The sequence below is a fragment of the Anser brachyrhynchus genome, assembly GCF_964034855.1.
Source record: "Anser brachyrhynchus genome assembly, chromosome: 16".
Lineage (NCBI taxonomy): Eukaryota > Metazoa > Chordata > Aves > Anseriformes > Anatidae > Anser > Anser brachyrhynchus.
Window position 1 is genome coordinate 12,791,664 of NC_137734.1, and position 26,732 is coordinate 12,818,395.

The 26,732-nt window shown below is 44.9% G+C and overlaps 1 long non-coding RNA gene across 2 annotated transcripts; it reads right to left on the reverse strand.

Moving 5' to 3' along the window:
* Nucleotides 1-37: 37 nt before the first annotated feature.
* On the reverse strand, nucleotides 38-26,377 carry LOC308178654. 2 transcript variants are annotated; one of them, XR_013939876.1, is made up of 5 exons: nucleotides 26,176-26,377; nucleotides 7,404-7,561; nucleotides 5,410-5,446; nucleotides 5,029-5,096; nucleotides 38-4,527 (listed from the first exon to the last, which is right to left on the reverse strand). It is a non-coding gene; the product is annotated as an uncharacterized lncRNA (long non-coding RNA). The 2 variants fall into 2 exon arrangements; XR_013939875.1 differs by lacking the exon at nucleotides 7,404-7,561 and having other exon boundaries at nucleotides 5,410-5,450.
* Between the last annotated feature and the right edge of the window lie 355 nt (nucleotides 26,378-26,732).

Consider the following 26,732-nt stretch of genomic DNA (forward strand, 5'->3'; position numbering starts at 1 on the left):
AAGCCCAGGTTTCAGGGCTGCATTTCATGCAAGCTGTGCGGAGAGAGAGAGAGAGAGTTGCCTGCTTGCTTCAAAACGAGTCCACGTCGAACACAACCAGAAGGCTGGATGAAGCTCGGCGTCGTGTCAAGCTACTCGGGGAAAACCTGCACTGGGCAGCCCTGCTTTCCAGCTCTAACAATCAAATGTAAAGAGAGTTTAACTGACCCACCCTCTGCAACTGCAAGAGATCAGCCCAGCAGTAACGTGTAATTGCCAGAGAATGTGTCTATCTGCAGCTTGATCATAAATTCTGCTCGGGATGTAAATGGACCGGTGTTATTTACAATTTGAGACCCCTAAGCCCAGCCTGAACTACTTTGACAATTTGATAGCAGCTGTCTTTTCTCAAATGCAGGAGTGCTGGCTTTGCTGTAGTGGATTGATTACTCTCTGAGAGTGGCCAATATCAGCTCAGGGTAAAAATACCGGTCTGCTACTATAGTAACAGGAATGCAATGCTGCAAAAGGATGGATGCAAAAAAAAAAAAAAAAAAAAAAAGAGATAGAAGAGCATGAGGAATTCCTTTTGAGGATTTGTGTTTCTTTTATTCCTTTGTAGCCTGAACTTTGGCTACTCTGATGAGTGCTTGTAACTACACATATACTACATGGTGCCAGAATCACCCCTAAATCCAGCACCAGGTCTGGCTCCTTGACCTCCCAGCAACACAGGGTTTTCATTGACTGATTGCATTCTTCATGAAGCAGCATTTTGTGGTTCCTGTCATAGATTTAGCTGCCATTAATGTTCCTGAGTGCCCCAATGTCTTACAAGATAAAAAAAGAGTAATCAGCAAGTGCCACACTCCAGGCTTAATCCCTGTCCCAGAGAGGGCCTGCCCTCTCCTTGCCCACGCCTGCTGGACAACGAGCATGGGATTGTACTCAGAGGCTTGCTATGCAGTGCCACGAGTACTTTGTTTATAACACATCATGTGCTTTTTAAGAACAGAAGTAGATGGAATGTAGTGATGTTGGATCACTAGTATCCAGAACCAATTTTTCCTAATTCTCCTCCTTTTAGGACCTGGTGGCATCCATCATAAACTGGCACTTATTAAGCAAAAGCAGCTTTTCAGGTTGGTAAAGGATGCCACAAAAAGGCAAAGTTACTTGTCCCCTTTCCTCTTTGCCTCCTACAATCTCTACCATTCTTTTTTGGGAAAGACAAGTCACTTGAGGGAATTCCTCACATTCTGCTTGGACAAGCTGGAGAAGTGGGCCCACATGAACCTAGTGAGGTGCAACAAGTCCTCCTGAGGCCCCACCTGGAGCCCCGAGTCCAGCTCTGGGCCCCCAGCACCAGGAGGATGTGGGGCTGTTGGAGTGGGTCCAGACGAGGCCACGAAGGTGCCCAGAGGGCTGGAGCACCTCTCCTGTGAGGGAAGGCTGAGAGAGCTGGGGCTGTTCAGCCTGGAGAGGAGAAGGCTCCGGGGGGACCTCTTGCAGCTTGTCAGTTTTTAAAGGGGGCTTCTAAAACAGACGGAGAGCGACTTTTTGCTTGGTCAGATAATGACAGGATGAGGGGGAATGGTGTTAAACTAAAAGAGAGGAGATTTAGATTAGAGGTTAGGAGGAAATTCTTCACTCAGAGGGTGGTGAGGCCCTGGCACAGGTTGCCCAGAGAGGCTGTGGGTGCCCCATCCCTGGAGGTGTTCAAGGCCAGCCTGGATGAGGCCCTGGGCAACCTGATCTAGTGGGTGGTGTCCCTGCCCACGGCAGGGGGTTGGAGCTGGGTGGGCTTTGAGGTCCCTTCCAACTCGAGCCATTCTATGATTCTACGTCCCTTGGCATAAATAAGCCTTAACTACTGCACACGCCACAAAGCCAGCAGAGCTGCAGAGGAACCAGCCCCCTCCACCATGCCTCATGCATCAACAGCAGAAACCATTTCTGCAGCAGGAAGAACAACATAGTTTGATTTTCAGGCTTTGGATTTACCCTGAAGATCTAGCAGAGAAGGGTGGAGGGAGAAAAAAAAAATCAAGTTTTGATTTTTAAAATGAGCAAATTGATGTGGAAGTCACAGATGGTGAATAAATATGGGGCACAGAACTGTCATTTGGCAGCCAGTTCTCCTGACCAATTTAAGAGGGATATGCAGTTATCCAGTTTGGTTCAGGCAGAATATATTCTGGGCAGCAGTTAGTCATTTAAGAGTCCTCATTGTTTCATAAAATATATTTGGGTTTGATACAAACATAATTAATTCAGCTTTCTAATATTGTGTTTGAACCAAACCCAAAATATGTGTTGCGAACATTTATTCTTTTATGTCATTTATTGGTTCCAGGTTCTTTTCTGAAGGCTTAGATTTAAAAAGGGATTTGCAACAAAGAACGAACATTTGGGGTGACTTCAGCTGGTGCAGCAAACTCCATTCTTATGCACTGTTTTGAGATGTGCTTCCAAATTATCTGACAAATGATATGTTCCAAATTAAGTCCCTCATTACCCATGCTTTTCTATTGCTATGTGCTGCACAGCATTCTTCATTATTATACCGCTGTATTTTTTGGGGACTTGTTAAGCTTTGCTTGTTGGGTCTAGCAATTGAAGCAAAGGATTTGAATCAGGCATAGCAAAGCCAGCAGTTCTGCCAGCTGAATCGCTGCACAACTGCATTTAAACTCACGCTTTGGTATCCCCAGGGGCAGACTTTGAAGAGATAATGATTTTTTGAAACACCAAGATCTCCAGCCCTCCTGATCCAGAGGCTTCTTCTCTCTCAGCTGCCCATGCAGATCTTGGTGTTGTTTAGCAAACTTCTGCTTCAGATGCTGAAAACAAAGGATATAGCCAAGGAATTAGAATGCAAACTAGTTTTTCTAGGTGAAGTAGCAGCTTGTCGTCTTCCATATTGCCCTGCCAAGTGCTGCAGTGGTTTAAGGAGCTGTTGGGCAGGGCAGGCTGCACAGCGGGTCTGGCTTTGCACCCAGGGGACTGCAGTCCCTGTTGGCCCATGCTGTAAAACACATCGTCAGTTAGTGAGTGCAGCTCTTGCACAACCCAGTAAGCACCAGCAACCAGTAATAAGCACTGGTGCTGGACCCGCCTTTCCTTCCCCAAAATGTTCCCTCATCAACGGCTTCTGCAAAATCCTCTTTTTCAACATACAGCACACAAAACTTTCTGTGGTTGTTAGGTCAGGTTCAGAACCCAAGTTATCTTCAGAAAAATTGCCAGTGACTGACACTAGAGATGGCAGAGGGGAAAAATCAGGTCTCCACTTAGAGATCAGTCACCTCCTCCACACCCACGTAACTCTGGGGAGAGAGAGGGACTGGACACACATGTCAAAACTGAGCTGCAGCTTCCCATTCAGGTGAGGGACCTGATGGTGTAGAGCACTGCTGCTGATCCTTCCCTGTAACCAAAGTGAACTGCGCTTTTTAAGACAAATGAACAAAGCCATACGATATCCTTCATCTGGTGGTAAATCAGAACTGTGCATGTCATAGCTGATCCGCAAAACACAGCCCTCCATCCCAGACATCCACGCTAATTAGCAAAATTTCTGCTTCAAATCAGTGACGCCAAAGCACTTTGAGATCCACACATAAAAAGAGTCACAGAGGCCAAAGTGTTACTCTGCTCTTTGGTCACAGTGTTTGAAATAGATATCCTTTAATAGCTATGTTTGCTGCTAACAGGTAGCTCGGTAAATGAGCGCTGATGCCCAGCCTCCCTCAGCATCACAAGGAGGCAGGAGCAGAGCTCTTTGAAGCTCCTCCACAATTACAGCCCTGTGCTGCTGAACCCTGCTGGGGAGGGGGACCGTGGTTTTAACAAGTTTCAAACTACACATATGAACCAGAGTGATTAGGACTTTCAGAAAAGCCTTCAGTGAGAATCCTTGCTGAGACCAAAATAGATATCTAGTTTATTAAATATCTCCAGAGATGAAAGCAACTTCTGATGGTATCTTCTCTGCTCACCACATTACCATATCAGCGATAAAAAGGCCAGTCAAGCTTCCTGTCTTTGGAACTCATAATGCAATTATTAATATTAGTCTTTTTTCCCCTCCTGTTGGCTGGTGCCTGTGTGAAGGACAGCTCAAGGAGGGGAGGCAGCCGAGGAGGAGAGGGGAATGGCGCAGGGGGACCAGCGCTGCCAGTTCCACCACACTCCGCACTGCCGCAACGGCGGAGAGAAAAGGCTCCCACTCCTCCGATTACCTGTTGTTGGTGATAAGAGGCATGCGCCATGCTCAGTGCCAGCCCCATGCTTTGCAAGACACACTATTGCCATGGCTACAGGGATGGGGCCAGGAGATGGAGAAGACCAGGGTACTCCACTTCGTCGAGTGCTTGGCTTCAAAATGCACGGAATCGAGCACCCTCCGAGGTGTGGGTGAGGGGTGTTTGTGTTTCTCCTCGCTGCCAGGCTCTCTGAAGCTCACTGCATTCACAAAATTCCTCAGGAAGCTGTTGTGTCAGGTGGTGCTAATCATCTCGGCATGAGCTGGAATGGCAGGGGATGCTGCACGCAACGGAAAGGAGACAATGAGCTGTGCAGCGTGCTGCTTCGATAATGGACAGTGTGAAAAGTGTCTTCTGCAATAAAGAACTAATAGTAGTTAGGATTAATTGAAGGTTTAGAGCTAGGGAATCCCACTGGGTTGTACACATATGGTAAGCACATCCATCCGCGCCTTTGTGGATGGAGAAATTGAAATATGAAAGAAGATAAATTGGCTGCAAACGCTCACCAGCAGGTATAAAGGTGAAATTAAAAGACAACTTTTCAAAAGCACTATCGGATTTTCAAACCATAAATACTTTTTGTTTTAAAAAGAAAAAGAAAGTCCATGTGTATTCAAAGACAGAACATTGACTGTGTAAGCTTCCTATGATTTATTACAGACTTGAAGCTAAAAGTGCTCCATCTGGATGCCCCATGCTTGTCACTGCTGATAAGAGGAGGTCGGACCTACTAACCTGGCTCCCCCAGAACTGATGTTCAAAAAGTGCATAAACTCACCGTCACTTTTTCAGGTAACAAAGAACTATTTTTCTTGATTTCAGCTCGTTCAACCAGTGGTTAGGAATCTGTTCAATGCAAAAGTATAAAATAAGGGTGAGAGAAAAAGGTCTATCTTTCCTACAGTCACATCCCAAGATGACCAGAAATACTGCCCTCTTTCATTGTCTTTTACACACAGGGCTTTGATGAACTGATATTTAATGAATAAAACACAGAGATAAAATACTGTCTTTTCACATCCATGACTCCCACTACCTATCCAAGTACAGTCTGGAACAATTAGATGGTAGAAGCTGATTCTTCACTTGTAAAGTATGTCAGTTACCACTGCAAAATGCAAAGATGAAGAATTGGTTAATATAGGGTTAAACGACTTACTTGTTCAGATAAGTTTGTCTAGGTACACAGCAGTCTTCTACCTAGCAAAAAAGAGAAAGCTTGAGTATCAACCATCTGTCTACTAATTATGTATCAAGAAATGTCAAGGTTTTCCATGAAAAAGACACCATTTTTCATTTCATAACACATTTATGCTATAAATTGCCCATCCATCCAGACTTGAAATTTTGCTCTGAATACCTTCATATCCAGGTTGGAAATCCAAAATTCATAGGCTGCACGCGACTCGTGCTGCTCCTACGTGAGCATCCGGACTGCTCTCTGCCCCTGCAGGTCCCTGCTCCACACCATAGGCATGGCTTGGGCACACACCCTCCTCCTCCTCCTCCCGCAGCCCTGCCTGCACTTTCCCTCTGCTGGGAGCCCTCTCCCTTTTTGTCCTCTGCTCCACAGACACCAAGAGGTCCTGCACACCTCCCTGCCTGGCAGCCCTGTGCTGAGCTGCCTATTTCAGGCTGCCAATACAAGTGCTGCAGCTCCAAGCCCAGCCTGCCAACAACTCACTCCCTCGCGTGTGCAGCTCGCTAGCCAGAGGCAAATACATGAACTTTAGAGATTATCTAGCTGGAATATTCCAGGAATTTAGATTTCAGCCACAGCAGTAGGACCATACATCATTAAAGCTGCCTTTCCTGCCAATGTAAAAAGCAAACATCGATGATTTAAATCGAGGTTCCCTGGTGGCTCATTTAAATCACTTGGATGGAAATCAGTCCACCTTGTCACCATGGAAGAAGTAAAAAGGGAAGTTGTGGATTCATGACTCCCAAGTCAACGCTGTGCATCATACATGGACCAGGTGACAGTAAATCCTGCAAGGCACAGGGCATAATAAGCAACTTTATGAGGTGTGGCACTGATAAAGCCTGCTTCCTACAGTTGTGGGGCTTTTGGAGTTTGGAGTTGCCAATGGCTGTGAAGCATGACTATTGGCCAAAGCTTTTTCTGCAGTCATGATATGCAACCCAGTGATCTTAGGTGCCTTATGCGGGTTAAGCTCATGAACAAGAAGCCTTTCCTTCTGTCAGCACTTTCATAGTCATTCTTTTTCTTTTACATTTTTAAAAATTTTTTAACCTAACAGTCTATTTTCATGAAACCTGCAGAAGAGTAGTTATCTTTGAGATCTCCTACCTGATGTTGGATGTGCTTAAAATCAGCTGATGAATTAAAAATCATTAGGGAGACATGGCAGACAGGCATGAACCCATAAACTTTGTGTTGTCAGGCAACTGGGTTGGCCACAGACTGCCCCATTAGGGCTGTGTGGGCAGAGAACCAGTGCCTCTTGTGCAGCCCAGGCCAGCACAGCCCGGCAGTGGCCCCTGGGCCACAGCCAGGGGGACAGATGAAACCATTCAGACTGCAGCTGGCTTTCCCTCTCGAGACACAGAGGTGGCATTTGTACTTTCTGCAAAGCTGGCACCTCACACATGGGACAACACTTGAAGCCATGCATGGAGCATTGCATGGAGGAGCCTTGAAGCCCATTTCCAATGGCACCTCCCCACCAGCAGCTCGCTCTGGCTGTGTGGCCACCTGGCCCCAAGTGCCCGGACACATCTTGGGATGCTCAGAGAGAGGTGGGTCCCAAAAGAGGCACCTGGCCCACATCACTAAAGCACTGTGCAGGGCAGGCTTACTAGCAGAAGTGGTCTCTGGCATAGAGAAGCCACTGCTCAGTTATAGAAGCCCAAGGAAGGTTGGCAAAGGGAAGAAATGCTCCTGTCACCCCTCAGGTAAGCAACAACAACAAAAAAACATTTTGCACTCAAAGTCAGAACTAAATCCTCATTTCCTCTGCCAGCTCACTGGCACACAGCTATGTTTAAATTGCTCTGAAATCATACATCTGTACAATAAACAACAAACCTCCAAACCCACCAAGTAATAGAGATGCGCTGACTCAACATTTTCCTGCATGTTTGATTATTTATTTATTTATAAATTGTCAGGTTTCGTTGTCTGTGTACCTACAGGAAGAGCCAGCAGTCAGCATGAAGCAGGCACCAGAACCCAACCCCAGCTGAACGCTGGGTGTGCAGGTAGCTGCTCACTATCAGCAAGGGAGAGGTGACAGCCGACTTCGGTCCCCGTGGCATTGCATTCAGATGGCTGACGTTCAGAAGTGCTGTTAAGAAATTTTCTCAGCTTATGAACAAATACATAAAAAACAGAAGGAAATAAAATGAAACATAGAGGTATTGTCACATCGTTGCTCTCCCCAGCATAGGTTTACAGGAGTGAGAGAGAGACGAAGACACAGACTTAAACGCCTCTGACACTTTTGGCTGCTAAGTTGCCTTGTCTTCTTTTTCATGATGCAGCTATGGCCAAATGGGGCTTGGACAACATTTAGTTGTCTCCCACGCTATATAAAAAACTGATGCAATCTACACACCATAAAGAGGAGAAAACCTCCACTGAAAACAGCACTCTCAGTTGACAAAACCAATTTATGCTGCTATGCCTAGAGGAAGCTCAGGAGCACTCTGAGCTGGCAGAGACGGGCAGGTCCCATCACAAGAACGTGCTTTGTCTGCAGAAGCACTTCAGTGGCTCAGCTCCTCTGAACTGATTTCAACCTCTACTGTTTAGCACAATAACAGCTCGTTAATGAGGATTTTACTTCCTATTAGGGGATACTATTGGTTCTATTTAGGGAGTCTTCAACCTGTGCTCATTTTCTTTGTTCCTCTCAATGCTTTTTTCTCTCAAACCCTTTCCAGTAGTCAAAGGAAAAAAAAATAAAAAATAAAAATCCTATTTGTATTAGAGCATGGGCAGTGATATTATACTTCTTCCAAAACATCAATTTGCAAGTATTCTTCTTTCTTTCTAATGGTGTAAAACAGAGACGAAGCCTGGCAGCTGGAAAATGCCCAAGATAGCTTGCAGTGCTGGAAAGGGCTTGAGCAAATAGCTGGTGCCACGTCTGAGTGTGAAGGCGTCTGCTCTTGAATTTCTTCTGTTCTGCGCAAGCTGCAGAATAGCCCACCAGTCCTCCCAGGGCCATGGCCCAGGGCTGCCACCTCTCCCCAGGATGCTGAGCCCCAGTTGGTTGTAGAAGTCCTCTTCTGAACTGGTAGTCTTCTACCAGTATAGCTTCCAACTGTCAAGTGACCTACCAACAGCAAGTCAGCATGCTTACCACATCTCTAGGAGGTAGGAAACGGCCCGAGTGTGCACTTGCCGTCTCCCACCTTCCCGGTGACATGATGACCTTCATCTCTGCAGCTAGCATTATCATAAGGGATCAGTACAGAAAGATCAGAGAACATTATGAAAAAAGCGGTAGGTTGCAAGCAGGCTGCATATGAACAAGAGTAAGAGGAAACATGATAAATTCATGCTGAGACCTCTGCAGATGGGGATAAGAGGGTAAAACAGAGAAGTCTGCAGAAGGATAGAAATATAATTGGGATATGGCTGGAGCTGTGAGATCTATTAAATTGAATTTCTGTTTGGTGTAACATCCCTTGTATATGTTAATCGGTATGTGCTCTAGCAGCCTGATTTAGTGTTATTATCAAAAAGGGTTCCTCGGCTGCCTTTGTCAAAGGAAGATTACAAATTATTCCAGATAAGTAATGGAACTAAAGACCTTTAAAACTAATTGGCCATTGCGCAATCCCGTTAATATCCTTTCTTGTCTAACAAAAACTGAGAAGGCAATTATGGGCAAATACCAAAAAATCTGTACCTGGTCTCTTGCATGAAAATATGATTTATATGCCTTTGGCTTTTCCTTTCAACAGAAAAAAAGATGGCAAATGATCATCCATCAATAGCCAACATGTCCAAGATAATGACAACCACAGTGTAAGGCCTGAACTGGGAATGGTGTAAGAACCATCCTCCTAGGCCTGCTACAGAAAAAAAGGAATTTCCATAGGGTGCCCTTATTAAATCAGGAGCCCTGATATTTGGGCCTTGACAAGCCTGAGCTGTGGTGTCTGGTGAGATACAGCTGCTGTCTGACAGCTCAGGAAGGGTTGCTCCTGCCCAGCAGAGCCTTGGCAAGACATAACATGGGCTAGGGGGACATGGCTGTGCAAATATCCCCCCCACAGATGCTCAGGCTCCAGAAGCAAAGGTGAAAACAGAGCTTGGAAAGCTCTCTGAGGCCTTCTCTAATCAGTCAGGTCCTGGCTTGATGCTACAGGCAGTGCCTTGGTCCTGATGAACTTTATCCCCTCTTTTACCTGAGCCTGTTACCTGCTTTGTTCATTTGCTTAGCTGGCTGAATCTCTCCCAGATGACCATATCAGCTGCTAGATCTTTATTTCCCTTACTCCTCTGCTTCATGTCCGCTTGCTCAGCTAAAAGTGAGCTGGGGTCAGGCTGGCAGCCAGGAGTTCAGGAGGCCTCTGCACCCTCGCCCTCAGGGCCCAGCTCCATCCTTCCATACCACACTACAGCTGCTGCTAAAATCAAGCAGGCAGAGCTTTCAGCTTCATGTCTGACAAATTCATGAAGGCCATGCCCTCATGGGTTATATGAACGCAGCAGGCCTCACAGAGACTGGTTGAGGTGGGAAGGGACCCATCTGGCCCAGTCCCTTGCTCAGGCAGGGCCACCTACAGCAGCAGGGTGCCCAGGACCACATCCAGGCAGTTTTCGAAGATCTCCAAGGAAGAAGACTCCAGAATCTCCCTGGGCAACCTATTCTAATGCTACATCACCTGTTCGAGCTGTATATATGTATATACATACCACATATATGTGTGACATGCTCCATCACACACATACACCGACATCAGCAGAGGTGTGCAGCTTTGGGGTGCACATGTGGCACGAAAGGTGATTCCCTGAATCCTGAGGGGCTGCTGAGAGGAAAGGATATGGCTCGGGGACATCACTCTGTGAGCCAGCTCTGGCCATGGGGAGCCTTGAGGGACCATCTGGCTCAAGCTGACAGAAATCAGGTGCAGGCATGAGGATTTCTCATTTTGTAAATGAGATGAGGCAAGATTAAAAGAGGAGTGACTACACTAATACCTCTGATAGGTTTTTTAAGTTGCCTAATCATTGCAAAAGTTGTTTTATGCTTTTTTTGTTGTTTTGTTTGTTTTATACCCCTAAACCAAAGCAGTCTCCTCCTGAGTCAAAAGCTTTTACATCCCATCTGCAGTGCTGTGTTTGCCTGACAGATCTGGCTAAAGCATTCCCAGCAGCAAGATCTCTCTGCAATGCTGTGCAAGACCTCCGTCAGGTTGTTATCTTAAAGCCTCAAAGCTCTGTTTCTTCCTAAAACTTGTGACAGAATTGGTTCTGGGAACCCAACGAACTAGGAGACAGGAGAAGGAAAGATCAGAGAAGCCATGTTTTGACAAAAGTGCTTTCTCTGGAATGGAGCTGTCAGAGCACAGCCTTTGGGATGTGCATCTGGGAGGAACTGCAGCCAGGTGAAATTCTGTGCCCAGAGGAGCTCTGGTCCCTGCAGCACCTGAGAGCATTGCGACATTGGCCACAGCTTGACACAACCTTTATACAGCTGTTTTGCAAGAAAGCTAAATCCACCAAGACACTAAGACCACCAGCTCACTGAATCCACCAAGATTCAGTAAGACCATTATGAGTAAAATATTGCTCCCTAAATGCCACTGGATTTCTAACATTTTTTCATACCTGTACCAAAAGCCATATGTTCTATTGCTGTATTCCTGCCTCAGCAGCAACTCCTTGCAGCTCAGGGAGGCAGTCAGCCATGGCACATCTTGACACCATTGTAAGGGCAAACAAACACCGAGTGTTTGATGCTTCTCAGAAACCCAGGTGGGCATTTACGTATAAAGACGTACTCTGCCTTTAATGAATTATTGCTTTTTACCAGGCTTCATTTTCCCCATGAGGCAGAATCTTCAATGTCCCTAGTAAAAGGGATCTTAGGAAATCTCATTTAAATTTCAAGGACCTCTTAGGGATAGTTGCTAATGGTTATGCTAATTGGCATAGGGTCTGAGTGACAGTTATGTCCTGGAATGATTTGCAAATCACATTTTCGTGGAGCTTATTAGCAGACTCATTAACTGTACATCAGTACATTACTTTCAGAAATTCAGATCTAAGCAGAAAATTAAAATTATTTGCTAAATGACCTAATAAAATTGAACAAATGTGCTGAGAAAGTGAAAACTGAGGTATATCAAGACTCCAGAATTTGACTAAAAATAATTTCCATTTACCATTGATGTTCACCCCTTCTCTGGAAGTAGTTTCAGTCCAGGTAAAACTTAGAAATCTGTTTAGAGATGAAAATGAATGAGCCTGAATCAACAGTGTCAACATGCAAAAATCCAGCTTGTCACACCCAGAGCCAGCATTAAGATTTACTGCAGACTTGGCCAGGACTTTTTTCCGGTGACGCATCTTGTGGTCCCTGCTCCACGTCCCCATTCGCAGAGTTCTTTGTAATTATAGAAAGTCTCATTTGAAGTCAAAATAATTAGGTGCAGGCATGAGAGCAAAGGTATGTAGTACTTATAGTCTAGATGGGAATCACTATGAAATCTCCAAGCGATTAGGGATACCTTATCCAGCATTCCTCTTTGTAAACAAGATATGTCCCAAACTTCACAACATTCACTTGCAAAACAGTTTAATGAGCCTATATTTAAAGTGTTGGAAAACCTTCAGGATTTTATGCCATTCAGAAATACACATTCCAGGATATGCAATATATATATTTCCATATATTTAGAATACATTCTTTAATGTCAAGATGCTTAGTGCTGGTCTTTGAGGGAAGAAGCATCTGAGGAATAACCTTCCTGTCTGTGGGGGAGCATATCAGAGTGATGCTCCAAGCTGAAGTTTGCTCCCAGGCAAACCTTCGCAAGCTTGATAATTATGGATTGAACCCCCAGATCTGTTATCACCCACAATTTGGAGTTCCCTGAAATTATACCCTCAATTTCTGACTTCTGAAGGCCAGACCGATTTCCAGCATTGGTTATACCCACTTCTTTTCTTGTCCCCCCCTCTGCCACCCCATATCTCTCTATATGAAAGCAACCAATGCTACTGTAAAGGACCTTAAAGTCCTCTTTGAGAATGCCATTGCACACAGGCTAGGAATCTCTGTTAACCTCTCAGAGAGCCTGGTCTTCACCTCCTATTCAGAATTACATGAGGTGATTTCTGGCTCTGGACTTTATTGCAACCTGTTTAATATCTCTACTTCAGAAATCTTGAGCTGTGGCAGTAGTAACTGATGAGTATACAGTTTTCTTGGCACAGTGAAGTGCTTGAAAAATTCTCTCCAGTTCACTGTTTCTCACGGGCATTGTTATACCTGCAATTTATGTCGGGGTGAATAAAACACATTCTGGTTCATGACACTTTTTGGTTGGATTTTTTTTTTTTAAATGCACATAACAGCAGGTTTTAAATAGAACCCACAGGATTTTTTTTTCATTAAAGAAATCTCAAACTGAAAGAAGCTATTTAAATTTAAACGTGCTTGTCAACTGCACAAAACTTTGTTTTACAAAAGAAGCAATCTGATAAGATTGAGGTGGTGTACAATGAAATGCTTAGCTTTTTTCTTGAATGGGCATTTCAAAAGAAATAAAAGGTTTTAAAAAATGAAACTGGAATTAAATATTTTGATGTCATAGAAACAATCACTTCACATGAAAAAAATATGTTCAGCTCTAGTGTTTTGGAATTGAGATGCCTGAAATCATGATACTCTTAGTAAACGAGGAAATCTGCCTAAAAAAACCCTTTGTTTTTGAAGCGTGCTATAATTTTAAAACCCAAATATAACATTACACACTTACCTATATTGTCCTTTAGAGGCCAGCCAACCTGTCCTAGAAGAGTGACTGCAGATCGTGAACATAAGCTCAAACAAGAGAAACTATCAGGTAAAGGAGCATCATGAGCTAATGGAAAAGTCACTCCTGGGAATACCACAGCCACATGTGTTGGGATGCTGGGATCAAATAATCCTGGCATGAATAACAGGTCATGAGGTGTGGCAGGCTTTGCTTTTAAAAAATGTAGGAAGGGTCCATCCAGCCTCAGAGGCTGGGGCTGCTCCTAACCTCGGGGACTGCTGCCCAGATTGGTCGGTGCTAGTGCACCACTTGATATAACTGCATTCAGTTCCAGGAACTCTTTTCATCTCAGTAGTCCCTTTGGAAGTTTTTTTTTTTAAATTTTTTTTATTATTTTTTCTCAGACTGTGTTTGAAATGCTGTTTTAATCCACGTATTTTAATATGGCCCAAATTGAAAGCACTTAGACACTTATTGAGCAATCCCACCTCGGGTAGATGGAGAGGCCAGATCTTCAAATGCACTAGTGGGAAAGGGGGAAAGCAGGAAGGTTTGCTCTTTAGGTAAATCTTCTACATGCTCCTTGTGACAAAATTCGGCTGAATTTGTCATATTCTCTCCCCCCGATAAATAAAGAGACCCCCTGTAAGAAAGAACCTGGGAGACTGCAGTCGCTGTGACAGAAGACACGACATAACAGGGAGGCAGTATCAGCTACATCACAATTTGGGCTGCAAAGTTTCCTGACCCAGAGATAAAGTTGTGTTATGATAAGCAGAAAACCGCATCCTCAGGTACCTCTTAGCACACTGAGTGTGGATGGAAGCACAACATCAGGGACTTTGCACAATGGTGGGTGTTGTGGACCGGTGTGGAGACAACGGGACCATGTCAGGAATGAATTAAGAGCATGGATGGACGTTGCCTCAGGATCCAGACATCCCCTAAACTGGGTTAGACAAAGCACAGAAGTTTTGGCCAGTCTGGTCTGACCTGCTACCAAAAGAGGCTCAAAGCCAAAATGTTTGGCTGTGAGTCTAAAGCTCCCTGCTGCACCTGACATGTCTGCCTCCTCGAGCTTCCTGACTCTTCCCCCAGCAGCCAGCTAAGAAACACAGGCAAACAGAAACTCACGTCTTAGGAGTGAGGCGAAGCTCTTCCTTAGCTAGAAGGACTAATTATAATAGGTAAAATTTAGAAGTTCAGACTTGTGATATATGAGCCTGAGAAGCCCAGTAGTGCTGTCCAATACCTGTATCTTTACACTTGCGTAAGGTCCAGGGGCAGTCTGGATGTCAATAGAGACAAAGCAACCACACGACAGCAACTTTCATATGGAGCCTTTCATCACAGCCCCTTCTCACATTAATGACCCGTCAGTTTCCAGATTTCCACTTGGCTTCACGAGATGCTCAGCATGTTGAAAAATCAGCCTACTTGTTTAGGAAACTGCAAGAAAAGTCAGGAACTCAGCAGTATGCTTCCACATCTGAAAACATCATTCTAGCTTAATTTCTGTTTCCCTAGCATTAACATGGGAAAAAGAAACCTCCAGACTCTGCACAGGTCTACAAGTTCGCTTCAGGAAGGCCCTTTTTCCCAGCATTTTTATTCATATCTACGTCCTGGTTTCAGCTGGGATAAACTTGATGTGGCTGGTATAGCGTCGTGTGTTGGATTTAGGATGAGAACAACGCTGATACCACAGGGATGTTGCAGTTGCTGCAGAGCAGTGCTTGCACAGAGCCCAGGGCTTCCCAGCTTCTCGTGCTGCCCTGCCAGCGAGCAGGGGGGGCACAAGGGGCTGGGGGGCACAGCCAGGACAGCTGGCCCAAGGGACATCCCATGCCACAGGGCGCCGTGGGGAATAATAAAACTGGGGGGGGGGGGGGGGGGGGGACTGGCTGGGCTTCAGTCAGCTGATGGGGAGCAATTACATTGTGTATCACTTTTTTTCATTTTTATTATTTTCCCTGCCTTTCCTGTCTTAAACTGCCTTTATCTTGACCCACAAGTTTTACCTTTTTCTGATTCTCTCCCCCACCTGGCTCTGCAGTGCTCAGCTGCCTGCCAGGTTAAAGAACAACAATCTGTAACCTACAGCCACTGTTTCCAGGCATTCAAGCTATCCATAGGCAGCATTATTCCAGTGGTTTTGCAGGAGAAAAATCTCAAACATTCAGCCTTCTAAAAACATACCCAAGTATTAGCAGCCCATCCTGCTGGCTCTTGGAGTTTTTCCCTGCAGCTCCATCTTCCCACTGCTTTTCTGTGCCCGTAGTAATAAAAACAAGGCAATAATTTAGCTCCCATGATTGTTGTACTGAAGCTTGTTTATCCTAGTCTCTTATCTTTTCCATTCAGAGCCAATGTATCTTATTACTTTGCTGCAAACATGGTCAGAGATGAAAGATTCTGCCATATATTTTCCTTCATATTAAACCACAAGGCTTTGTCCTTCTCTTTCGTTTTTCAATCTTGGACTTTATTGTTTCTGACTATCTCTGCCACATGTGATTTTGGCTTTTGTGTGGATGTGAATATGTGCATTTCTTTATTTATCCTCTTTATCACAACTAAACAAGATTGGGAGCACTTTAAAATAACTGGCCACTGAATGCTCTTTCATAAGTTATTCCTTGCAATAACCTCACCAGGGCAGACTGTGTTATGCAGATACCAGAATAAAACATTTCTGAAGACTTGCAGTATTTCTACACATTCTCTTTACCTGCTTTGTACATAAGTATTTCACAACAGGGGAAAAAATCACCTAGAACTGGTAACACCAGGCCAGATCCTGCCCCCTTCAGCCCAGGGAATGGAACCAAGGACAAGATCTCAGGCAGGGCTTGGCAGGACGCTGGGGGATGCTGTGGGACTGGTTAAACTGAACGATGTCCTCCTCATATCAGCTAAACACAGCCCAGCTGCAGGTAAGGATTACAATTCTTGATTACTTAGTAGCACAGTTAATTATTTTTCCCTCTATCTTCTCCCATCAGATCTCACGTGGCTTTTTTCTATTGGAAGGGGCTGGGTTTACTCTAGACTCAATGGACATTATTTCTATCCTGCTGAGGCAGAAATGGGGAGTCAGGAGAATAATCAGAGTTTTAAAACTGTTTAAGTAATAATAGTTCACCTTTTTAATCTGTACTTTGAGGATGGAATGGAAGAGAAGCTTGAAAGATCAGGGTGCCTGAAGGATTAGAATCTGATTTGGGTTTAAAGGAGTAATCACATCACCTAATTTAGTCTCCAAATGCCAGAAGCTGGGTTTCTCTAGATGATCAATGAAACAAATTGGTTATTCCAGAGGGAGGCTCAAGCTATGCTTAAACCATGAGACTCATAAGCACTGCCCAGCCATGTCCTGTCCTAATCCTTTTTCCTTTTCCAGTGTGATTCACAGCCCTTTCTGCTGCCCAGAAGGGAGCAGGGGCAGGTTCCAGCCAGCAGACCAAGGCAGGTGTGCACCACGAGCACTCCCACCCTGCCGTGGGGACCAGCTCACGTGGGTGGCTGGAGCTGGAGCATGGGTGCCCTGAACAACTCTCAGATGAACACTTGGTCAGTCTATAGAGAGCTTAAGCAATCATAGAATAAGATTCATACTATCTGCCAGTCAATACCAATCCCCTCCCAAGAGCTAGTGCTCTGACATCTGTAAAATGGTGCCAGTGGTTGCACTCATCCAATGTAACACTAGTATCCCAACCACAACTGCACCTTCTCCTCGCACAGAAAGGCACAAGCGCAAGGCTCACTTATTCATCAGTTTTCCTATGTAAACGCAGAAAGACAGGGATGGCTGGATGTCACCAGGGCTGTGCTGGTGACACGACAGCTCTCCCCTTTTTACATACAGTTATCTAAACACTGCACAGTGAATTGTTCAGCCTATAAAATGGTACAACTTTCAGCAGGTACTAACCATACAGAAGAAAAGCTATAGTTTTCCCATGGATGCAGTGCTCATGGAGCCACAATGAGATCACACTTGTGTGCTTACTTTGCTGTTGTCCACCCACTGCTCAGCTGAAACAGTGGGTTGGAATGAGAGAAATGGAGACCCAATGGGGAACATTGCTGGGTGTGAATTCCTATTCACACCTCTAATTAATGTCAGTAGAGTCATCAATGGTGTAGTCACATTAATTACATGTGAATGACAGCTACAATAGCTTTGAGAATAAGAACAATTTCACTAGACTGCCAAAGACGACATATATTCGATATAACACTAATACTGAACATATTAAAAATAAATAGTGATTTAAAGATTTTAGTATTAAAATTATGTGTATTACAGCAGCAATAGAAAAGGTCATAAAAGTGGAAAAGCACACTTTAGAAATATAGTTAGTACCAGTGGTAATTGCTTACCAAAAGTTTCTTACAAGAGGAAGCTATAAATACTTTCATAGTGGTCATTAAGCCTTCCCAAATCTCATCTGGTGGGCACCATCTGTTCTTCTGGCCTTAGCTGTAGGAGGGCATCCGTGCTCTGCAAGCACGAACGCACACGAGCCGCCTGCATGCTGCAAGCTGCCCTGCCCAGCACCGGTCCGGGAGCAGTGACACTGGGCACAGCACCATCACCGCAATGCAGTCCACAGCCAGTGGAGAATTCAGACCACACACAGGGGTTCAGTTCTCATCTCCCTTGATCCCAGGGAGCCTGGGGGCTTCTAACACCATTCAGTGGCAACGGTTGGGTGGAAGGAAGCCAGTGGCTGAAGCCCTGGGCTGGGGGGTCACACGGCCATGGGGATGTAGGTGAGGAGATGGCAGAGGGTGCCTCTACCAGGCAGCACGGGGGCGCGATGGGGGCATGGGTAGACATTTCGACAGGAGCTCTGATCTGCAGCTGGCAACACACGAACACATCGCAGCATGTCTCTTCCAACCTAGCTAAGTGCAGAGATTTGGAAACCGCCATGTTAAAAACCAGCCTGCACTGTTACCCTTCTCCTGCTTCTTGACTGGAAGAAATCCAATTCCGATCACACTCAGTGCAAAAAGAAACACCTTCCAAACTACACAGAGAACAAAAAGCTTGCTACAAACAATATTCTATCACTGAATCTTAGCAATATTGGGATTTTTTATTTCTTCTTTTTTCATTAGGAGGTATTTTCCTGTCCATTAGCATCTCTGGTCCTCCTGTGCAGAAGTGCATAACCTCTAACACAGTAGAGCCGACAAGCAGCAAGAGCTGTGTAGCTCCCCAATGGTTAAATCTACAGGAAACCTCTGGTGTTTAATGAAACCCCTACAGAGACCTCCATATTAGCCATGGTTTAATGCTCCATAATGGCAGCAAGTAATTTATCTATGAGCAACAACAACTCCTGGTTCTCTGTGCATTAAGAGTTATTTATGAGGCAATTTTAACAGTTTCACACTGGCTGGTCATTATGCTACTGAAGGCTAACTGTCGGCTGTTGTAGCCTAGGAGGAGAGAAATACTTTCCCTGTCACAGGCTAAGTAGTAAACAGTGACACAGGAGCACTTGCATGTGGGTGTGTGCATAACTGGGAAGAGATGGCAGAAGAAACAGCTCTACAAGAAGCCCTTTGAAATCTGCACTGACAACACAACCTATTTCTCATTCCCTCCAGCTCTGCCCCAAAGCCCCCACTGAAGCTCCCATGATGGCACCTTTCCTCTTCCTCCTCCTTGTCAGCTTCCAGAACTCGTGTTGGAGATTGGGTTGTAGAGCAGGGGAAATGTAGGGATCAGCCCAGAGATACCAATGAGCTGCAGAGCCAAGATATGGCACCAGGTGTAGGGAATTTGCTGCAGTCTGGTGAAGGACCAGCTGGAACAGAAGCTACTGAGATGTCCCTAGGACTGGAGTCAGACAGGATTCAGTGAGAAGCTGGTCTTCAGGCACACAGTTTGAGTGCTGGTAGTAGTTGTGGTAGGTTTTTCCTTTACTAAGATTCTTACAAAAAAGCCTTGTAACAGCACATGAACCACTGCGTAAGGTCGAAGCAGAGTGATCCTGTACTCAGAGGGCTGCAGGATCTTCCTTGGTGTCCCTAAGGCTCAGATCCTAGCTCAGGTCTCTCCTCTGGCACTCCTCTTCCCCTCAATGTGCTGCTCAGCAGAACTACCCAGTTGCATGGCGATAAAAGCTAGGTACGGTGATAAAATCAAGGTATTTTCTAGGTAGCTTCAAGCCACAGTTTGTCCTGAGTTCACTCTGTTGGCACTGTGCAAGCCAGAAATTAATCCATCTTTTTTTTTTCCTCCCTTCCCAGACCTCTGCAGGTTTTGCTAAACTATCTGGCAGATGTGATGCTGCACAAATTTGTAGAGCAGATGTGCTTACCAAGAAGGTCCTGTAGCTAAACCACTTTTTCAGACTGGAAGCTCACATCAGGAGAATTTACTTTGGGGAAACATAACTCCTTGGATGTACATATGGGTTTGCTGAAGCCAGTTAAAACACATTTGCCTATCAGAACGAGCCTCATCTGGCTTTCTGGATCCAGCCCAACAGAAATACTAAAAATAAACTTCTTGCTTCCACTGTCCATTTCTCCCAAAGTGAAATCTTCCACCCCTGTGGAGCCCTGCTCTGGGGCCCCCCTTGCTGTGCCAGCTTCCCCCTGCATCTCGACAGGTGCCCCCTGTGCCAAACCTTCAGCTTGCCCTCTGCCCAGCAGCTGGGTTTCTCTGCAGAGCCAGGATTGCTCCATGAAGGTGTTGGGCTCCTTATCCAGGCCATGGGCACAGGTTCTGATGGAGAATCCCTCTTCCCAGGACAGTGCTGTCCCCCTCCCAGCTCTGGGTCGGGTGCAGCTATCGTGACTGTGGTCACCCTTAAACTCCAAGACCACTTTCCAGCATATAGCTCTCTTCCTTCACCAGCACCAGAAGACACCCTTAACACTCACAAAGTAATACTTTCTCCATTGACTTATTGCCCAGTCACATTTGCCCAGACCTTTCATAAAGGATTCAGACAGAGAGGTTCGCAGCAGAGAAAGTTTCAGTTAAAAGCAGCTTAAAAGGTCTTAAAATGGGAAGCCCTGGGACAACCTTACAGTGTGTTGTGGCTTTAGTTCATGTTCAAGCTGGCCTATACCATGGAAAAAAACTACTAAGATATAAATAGTTCTATAGTCTTTAAAATATATTGCACATATCAGGGAAACATCTAATATTTTGGACATCAGCTCTCCCAACTGCAGCTATGTGAAGAATCTCAAAAAAATCAGTGTTTACTGAGCAGATCAATATCTCCTTAACTGAATCCATAAAACTCCCAGAGAAATCCCCACCTGTGAACCCACCTTATCACTTATTATATCACCAATGTGCCACCAATACCAACTGGAAAGGCCAGCTACTATATTGCCCTGAAAATGCCAGTTCTAGATTCCCAAAGGATTTTTCAGAAACAATTCTCAATCTATTCAATGAGAACTGATCCCACATAATTGCTTCCAGAGTTGGACTTCATTATCTTCAAGTAATTGAATTTACCTGGCCAGAGAAAGGCCAGCGATGAGTGAAGACCACCATTTCCTCACTCACAGGAGCTTCCTCAGTCACAGACATCCCTTAATACCGGAGCACACACATCAATTCTATTTCTCCATGCTACTTCCCACTCCAGCAATCCTTCATAAAATAAAATACCAGAATATATTCTACTACCAGTCATTAACCATGAAGTTTACACTGGTCTTGATGCTGTGTTTTGGAGCATTAACCAGACCTCCAAAGTTGTATATGAAGCAGCAGAGGCTCATAAGCATTTGCACCAAAGCTATATTTCTGTATTTGCAAAGCCAGAGCTGTTACTGAGCTCTCTGCAGAGAAAAAGGGAGTTTCTAGAAGAAGCCAACAAGACTGTACTGGTGTAAATCTGCATGCAGAAACACTACGTGATTTTATTTTACTCGGAGAGTAAACTACTGAGTTAACTTCCCCCTTCTCTGCCTCAAAGAAGATTTAGCCAAGGAAGCAGGGCTGTGAGAAAGTCCATTTGCAGAAAACCATCAGCATAGAAACCTTTATTTTTTCCTTCCTTCTTTTTTCCTTCCTGAGCATCAAATGAACAGATATGCCTAGGAGCATCATATCCGCCTCTCTCCATGTTTGGTGGAGGATCAACACTTTTCTCCTTGAATACTTGTAGGCTTTCTGCCCCGAGTCATGTAACATCAGACGGTGAGCCAGCATTGACACAATGACATCAAAGGTGGGATGGGAGGAACGGCACTTGCACAAGCCCCTGCCTAACAGCAGGACCACGGGAACAGGCTTGTACTTGGAAGAAAAGAGATTTTCTGGCATTTTCTAATCAAGCTTATTCAGGAAAAATATGGGAACGATGACATGTTGCTAGCAAGAGTTAACCTTGGAATAGCTTCAGTAAACTTTGTTTTCTGTATTTTACTGTGATAGCACAAACAACAGCTTTTTAGTACTTTCTAAATGCTTTTAAGTTGTCAGAGCAAAAAGAACCCTCTTTAGTTGGAATTTCGATATATACAACTGCAATGATTCACACTCGAAATAATTTATTTACACTTGTAAATTGGGTACTTTTACAAAGCCGACTGCTACTGAAATCAATGGAGGTGCTTTCATGCTCTTAAAATTTCTCCCATCCACCCCTGTAAGCCTTCTGGCTTTAAAACACTTCTTAACCTCAGGGCTTTACTTCCATTTAGACAAGTTACATACATGAATAGCATCAGAGGAAGGATATACGCACGTAATAAAGCGAAGAAGCTCATTGCATGTCTGGAAGGGGGGAACTTACTGTGTCAGCTGCAACCAGGCTGCTGCAGACCAGGCCTGCAAAGCCCCAGCTGCCATCACAGCTCTGCCATGCCTGCAGCCCTGTTCCCTGGAGGTGTGCTAACTCAGGTGTGAGAGATGAAGAATCACCTCTTCCTGTGGCTTCATGCGAAGCCCTCTAATTCCTGCACCAGGGGAAATAGTGAGCAATCAATCTCTATCCATCTTCTCCCTCCCTCCTGTAGTTTTACACATCTCCATGTCCTCCTCAGCTGTTTTGTTCCAAACTGTCACAAAGGGAGTAAGACAGTGTTATAAATGATAAGGCATATTTACAAACAAGCTATTATTTTTTTGTTTGTTTTAAATCAGAGCAACACCAGCAACCCCCCACAGAGTAACATTTGTGTATACTGTTGATAAGGTACTTTTACGCAGAGTATGGGAAGAGGAAAATCAATGTAATTTCAGATAATCATATGAAAGCAGTAACTATATTGTGATTATTGCAAGTGAGTTTTTCCATCTGTACCTAGTGCAAACCTTCACAGCAATGCTAATTAAATCTACAATTTGTCCTCACCACAGATATAAAATGTAACAGTGACAAAAGAACAAATGAAAAATGATGGCCTGGGGGGAGAGTAAGTTTAGGCTGGAAATTAGAAGGATCCTTGCATTAAGAGAAATGAAGTATTTGCACATCCTTAACTTGGAGTCAGAAGACTGAAAAAGTCTGTGTGGTTTTCCCTTGCCTGTCACGAATTTCACCCAATTCAACACAAAATATTTGCAAGAGGACATAAAAATTTGAACTTTCAGACCAAAAGCTAGAAGTCAGTAGGAGCTGCTTGTGAATCCAACCCAGTGCCCGTGTGGGAGCTGTGAAACCAGCCAGAGGAGGTCTCCAAGCACCCCTTCGTATCCTGATGCTGCAGAACTCCAACCGCAGGGTGACCCGCAGCCTCTGCCAGAGCTGTGAGCCGAACAGAGGGAATGGACACCTTTCTAGCAGGGCTGCTCACCCCCAGAGGAGGTCTTTTCAAGGCTAAGTCAGGGCCCTCATTCTGTGCATGCACACATGAGAAAGACCAGCTTGACATCACCTGGACCACGTAAGCTGAGCTTTCATTTGCAGGGCTGTCAGTGTTAGCTTTTGTTAGCATGACACTTGGCAGGGGGGCTAAGCTTTTGCTTTTTGACCTTCACAGTAGCAGTCAGAACACTAGGTCCAACACAATAACATGCAGTATTTTTAAGCTAGGGTTTTTTTTTTTCTTGAGCACTGGAGTGGTTTCAGGTTACACAAAAGCAGTCTCCAACTGATGTACATAAGGTCCAAAAAAAATTAATGGAAAGAAAAATTCCATTGTGTGTTTACCTTGCCCTTTTAACTGCAGTGTAGGAGAGGCCATTGAAAACATCTTTTTCCAAGCCTGTGCAGTCTCAAGCCAGTCAGCAGGACGCAAGATGCCTCATGCCAAAGCAGAGCCATGTGCAGTAAGTAAGAATCAAAACAGTATGTGCAGAAGTGTGAGTGCAGCGTGGGAACTTTTTTCGCTGCTGCTTTTGACTTGAAGAGTTTAGTGAATATCATTTAAACTCACCGCTGAGCGCAGAATGAGCTGACAGTACTTTGCTGGCAGAATAAAGACATCCCTACTTGACTAAGATTACAGCAAAATGCAGGAGGAAATCCAAGTGGAAGATGATGGTGAAGAAGGTGCTGGCATGGTCATGTCAACCTGCATCTTGTGTTTCAGAAGAAACATGGATTAACTGGTGGCTGTTCTGAGACATGCAGTGATGGGAAGGAAGACTCACCCCCTGGCCAAACTGGGTAGGAAGGATTCATCAGCTTTGTAGGACTGTGTTTTAGTTTAACACCTTCATCAAGGACAGGCTTTCAGGAGGGATCAATGAAAAAATTGACCACCAATATAGAAGACCACAGCAAGTAAAGAAACCCACTAGCTGTTTTCGGCTATGACGTGCCTGCTCACTCTGTGTTCTTGGGTGTAATTCTTCACCAACTACAGAGCAGGCTTGTGTATAATCCACACTCTGACTATAAAACCACAGAGAATCTTTGGTGTTGCTATGAAACATGCCAGAAGTGCAATTATTTGCCAACTTTATGCCCCCAGTACCCTCAGTTTTGCTGTCCACTTTGTAAGATCACCAGCTTGTGCATCTTCACTGCTGCTCAGCAGGGTGTTGTAATCTATGTGCAATGTATGGCCAACCCTACTCCAAAAAAAAAATCACCTTCAGTGCCCGATTCTCAGGACAAGGTTCATACCACAGAGCTGCTTCCCCACCTGGAAAACAGCAGTTTTTTTCCTGAGATTGGTTTGTCCAGTGACAGTTTTATTGGAGAAGGAAAATGAATATTTATATTTGCAGCCCTTGCCATTCCCCTTGTGGGGGAGTGAAAAGCATCAAAGTTGCATCAGAACTGACTCAACTGAAGACAAATCATCACTCTTTCCTCTCCTGCAGCTTCCTTCCTGCCCCTCTCACTGCTCCTGTAACTTATCCTCTTATTTACCTTATCTGTCACTGTTTCACACTGAAAAAGTTATCTGGGAAGACCTTTAAGCATCTTCAATGAGACTCCACTGCAGAGAACATTATTGACAAGATTCTCCCTTTTAGATCTGATTTTTAAAGTAAGACAGAGTTTGCAGTACAGGTTTTTGGAAGCTATTCAATTTACCCCTTTCTAGAAGAACACAAGAGAAAATCCATATGCTGAACAGCTGCACAAATTTATTAAGTAAGCAATCACTTCGGGATCTTACACCATATATGTGAGGCTTCAGGTTAGAGGAAACTACAGTGCATCCCTACACTAGACCCAAGAACATCAGATGTCCTGTAACCTACCAAGGTGAAAGAGCAAAAATAAAAATCCTAAACAAAGATCCCTGAAGAGCTTTACAGCACCTTCCCATGGGTACTGGGGCAGGCAGTCTGCACACCCAGGCAGACCCCCAGGGACCTGCCGCAGAGGAGAGCTGCACCCTGCAGTGCCACGGCACAGCCATTTGCTGGCAGCAGAGACAGACCCTGAGGTTCCCAACCACTTGCGAAAAAACAAAAAAAAAAAAAGCAAAGAATTCATGCTGCAGGACTTCAACTCACTCAGAGATGTTTAAAGGAGCTAAAAGAAATCCTAGATTCTTAGAAGAGTTATTCTTTATATTGCCAACATACCCTGAAACTCCCTTACAAATCACAGACTAGGCAGCACTGCCTGTAGCATTAACCTCAGTACAACTAAGCAGGCACATGGGCAGTGATATTTAGCTTTCCCACCTCCACAAGCCCTTTAGCTCCTACTGGAGCCGCTAGTGCCACAGTAACTATCAACCCGCGAGGGAGCTCTGCAGTGGAAAACACAAAGCCAAGCCTTAAAGAATGGTTTTACAGGACTAAAGAAATCACACCTCTCTTCCCATGCTTGGTGCAAATAATGCTAGGTTCAATGGGGACCCCTTGGGAGGGGAATCAATCCCACCCACAATAAATGAAGCGTTGCCATTTTTATGTGAAAAGAAGAGCATCACAAGCCAGTTACACTAATAACCCATAAAATCCAAATCACACAGGAATAGGGCTTTACCAGCTCTGTGATTTATACCTCTATAGATTGGTAAATAATGGGGACTCTTGCTGTTTTTTCACTCCTGTGTGAAAGCTCCCATTATCTGAGCTAGAATTGAAAATGCAAAATGAGACAGATGTTTGAGCGCTCTGGTACTGTACCTCTCTGCCCCTTAAAGAAAGGGGTATTGCTTTGCATTTATGAAGCTGTCTATGCAACGTGACTGCCACTAAAAAGTAAACCTGTTAGAAGGTCACCAGCCTCCAGCAGCACCAAGCCAAAGCAGCATCACCCCGCACCCAGTTCAGTGCCAGGAAAGTGTTAAAATACCACTTTCCCAGCTCAGGTGACTGCTACCATTCATTCCTGCTTTTCACTATAGTTTTGTGGAGATCCACACATCCCACATGGGGATTTCTCACACTGCACATGGAAAGGACACCTCCCAGAGGTCAGGGTGCTTCCCTACCCAGCATTTGAATCTCCACAGGTCTGCATACCTACTCCTGCGATGCCCCAACACTTTCTGTCCTAGCAAGCAGAGTTACAGGAGCACCAGGAAACATCAAAAAAGATACCTGCTGGGTACAGCAAGTGGGATCCTCTCCAGAAGGGGCCGAGCTGGAGCCACCTAAGCACAGAAAGCAGAGCAGGACCTGCAGACCACCAGGCAAATCCACGAGGGTGAGGAAGTGCCAAGACCACAGCAGGCAGTCAGGCTGGAGACAACAAGGAGCAAGGCACAGCACATACACAGCACTGCTCCAAAAGAAGAGTGGGGTTAAGGGTCTGAGCTTAAATACAGCCCTGGGCAAAGGGCTGGTGGCCCAGGCGAGGCTCATCAGGGTGATTAGAGCCTGCTGATGCATGCAGGGCACTATGATAGTAACTGACTTATTTGCATACTTTATTATCACTAATGCAGTGCTTGAGGAATATGTATTTTGTTTCTGGTATCTCTCTAGAAGCTGAATGTTTTTCCCTGCATTGTGTGAAGGTGGAACTGGGCCCCTGAAACACAAATCTCTTCAACACATTTTCTCCTTGCACTGCCCATCTTAGGTGCAAAGGTGACACAAACGTATACGTGGCTCTGGACATCCATTGGCGATGGAAGCAAAGCCCAAGGGAACTC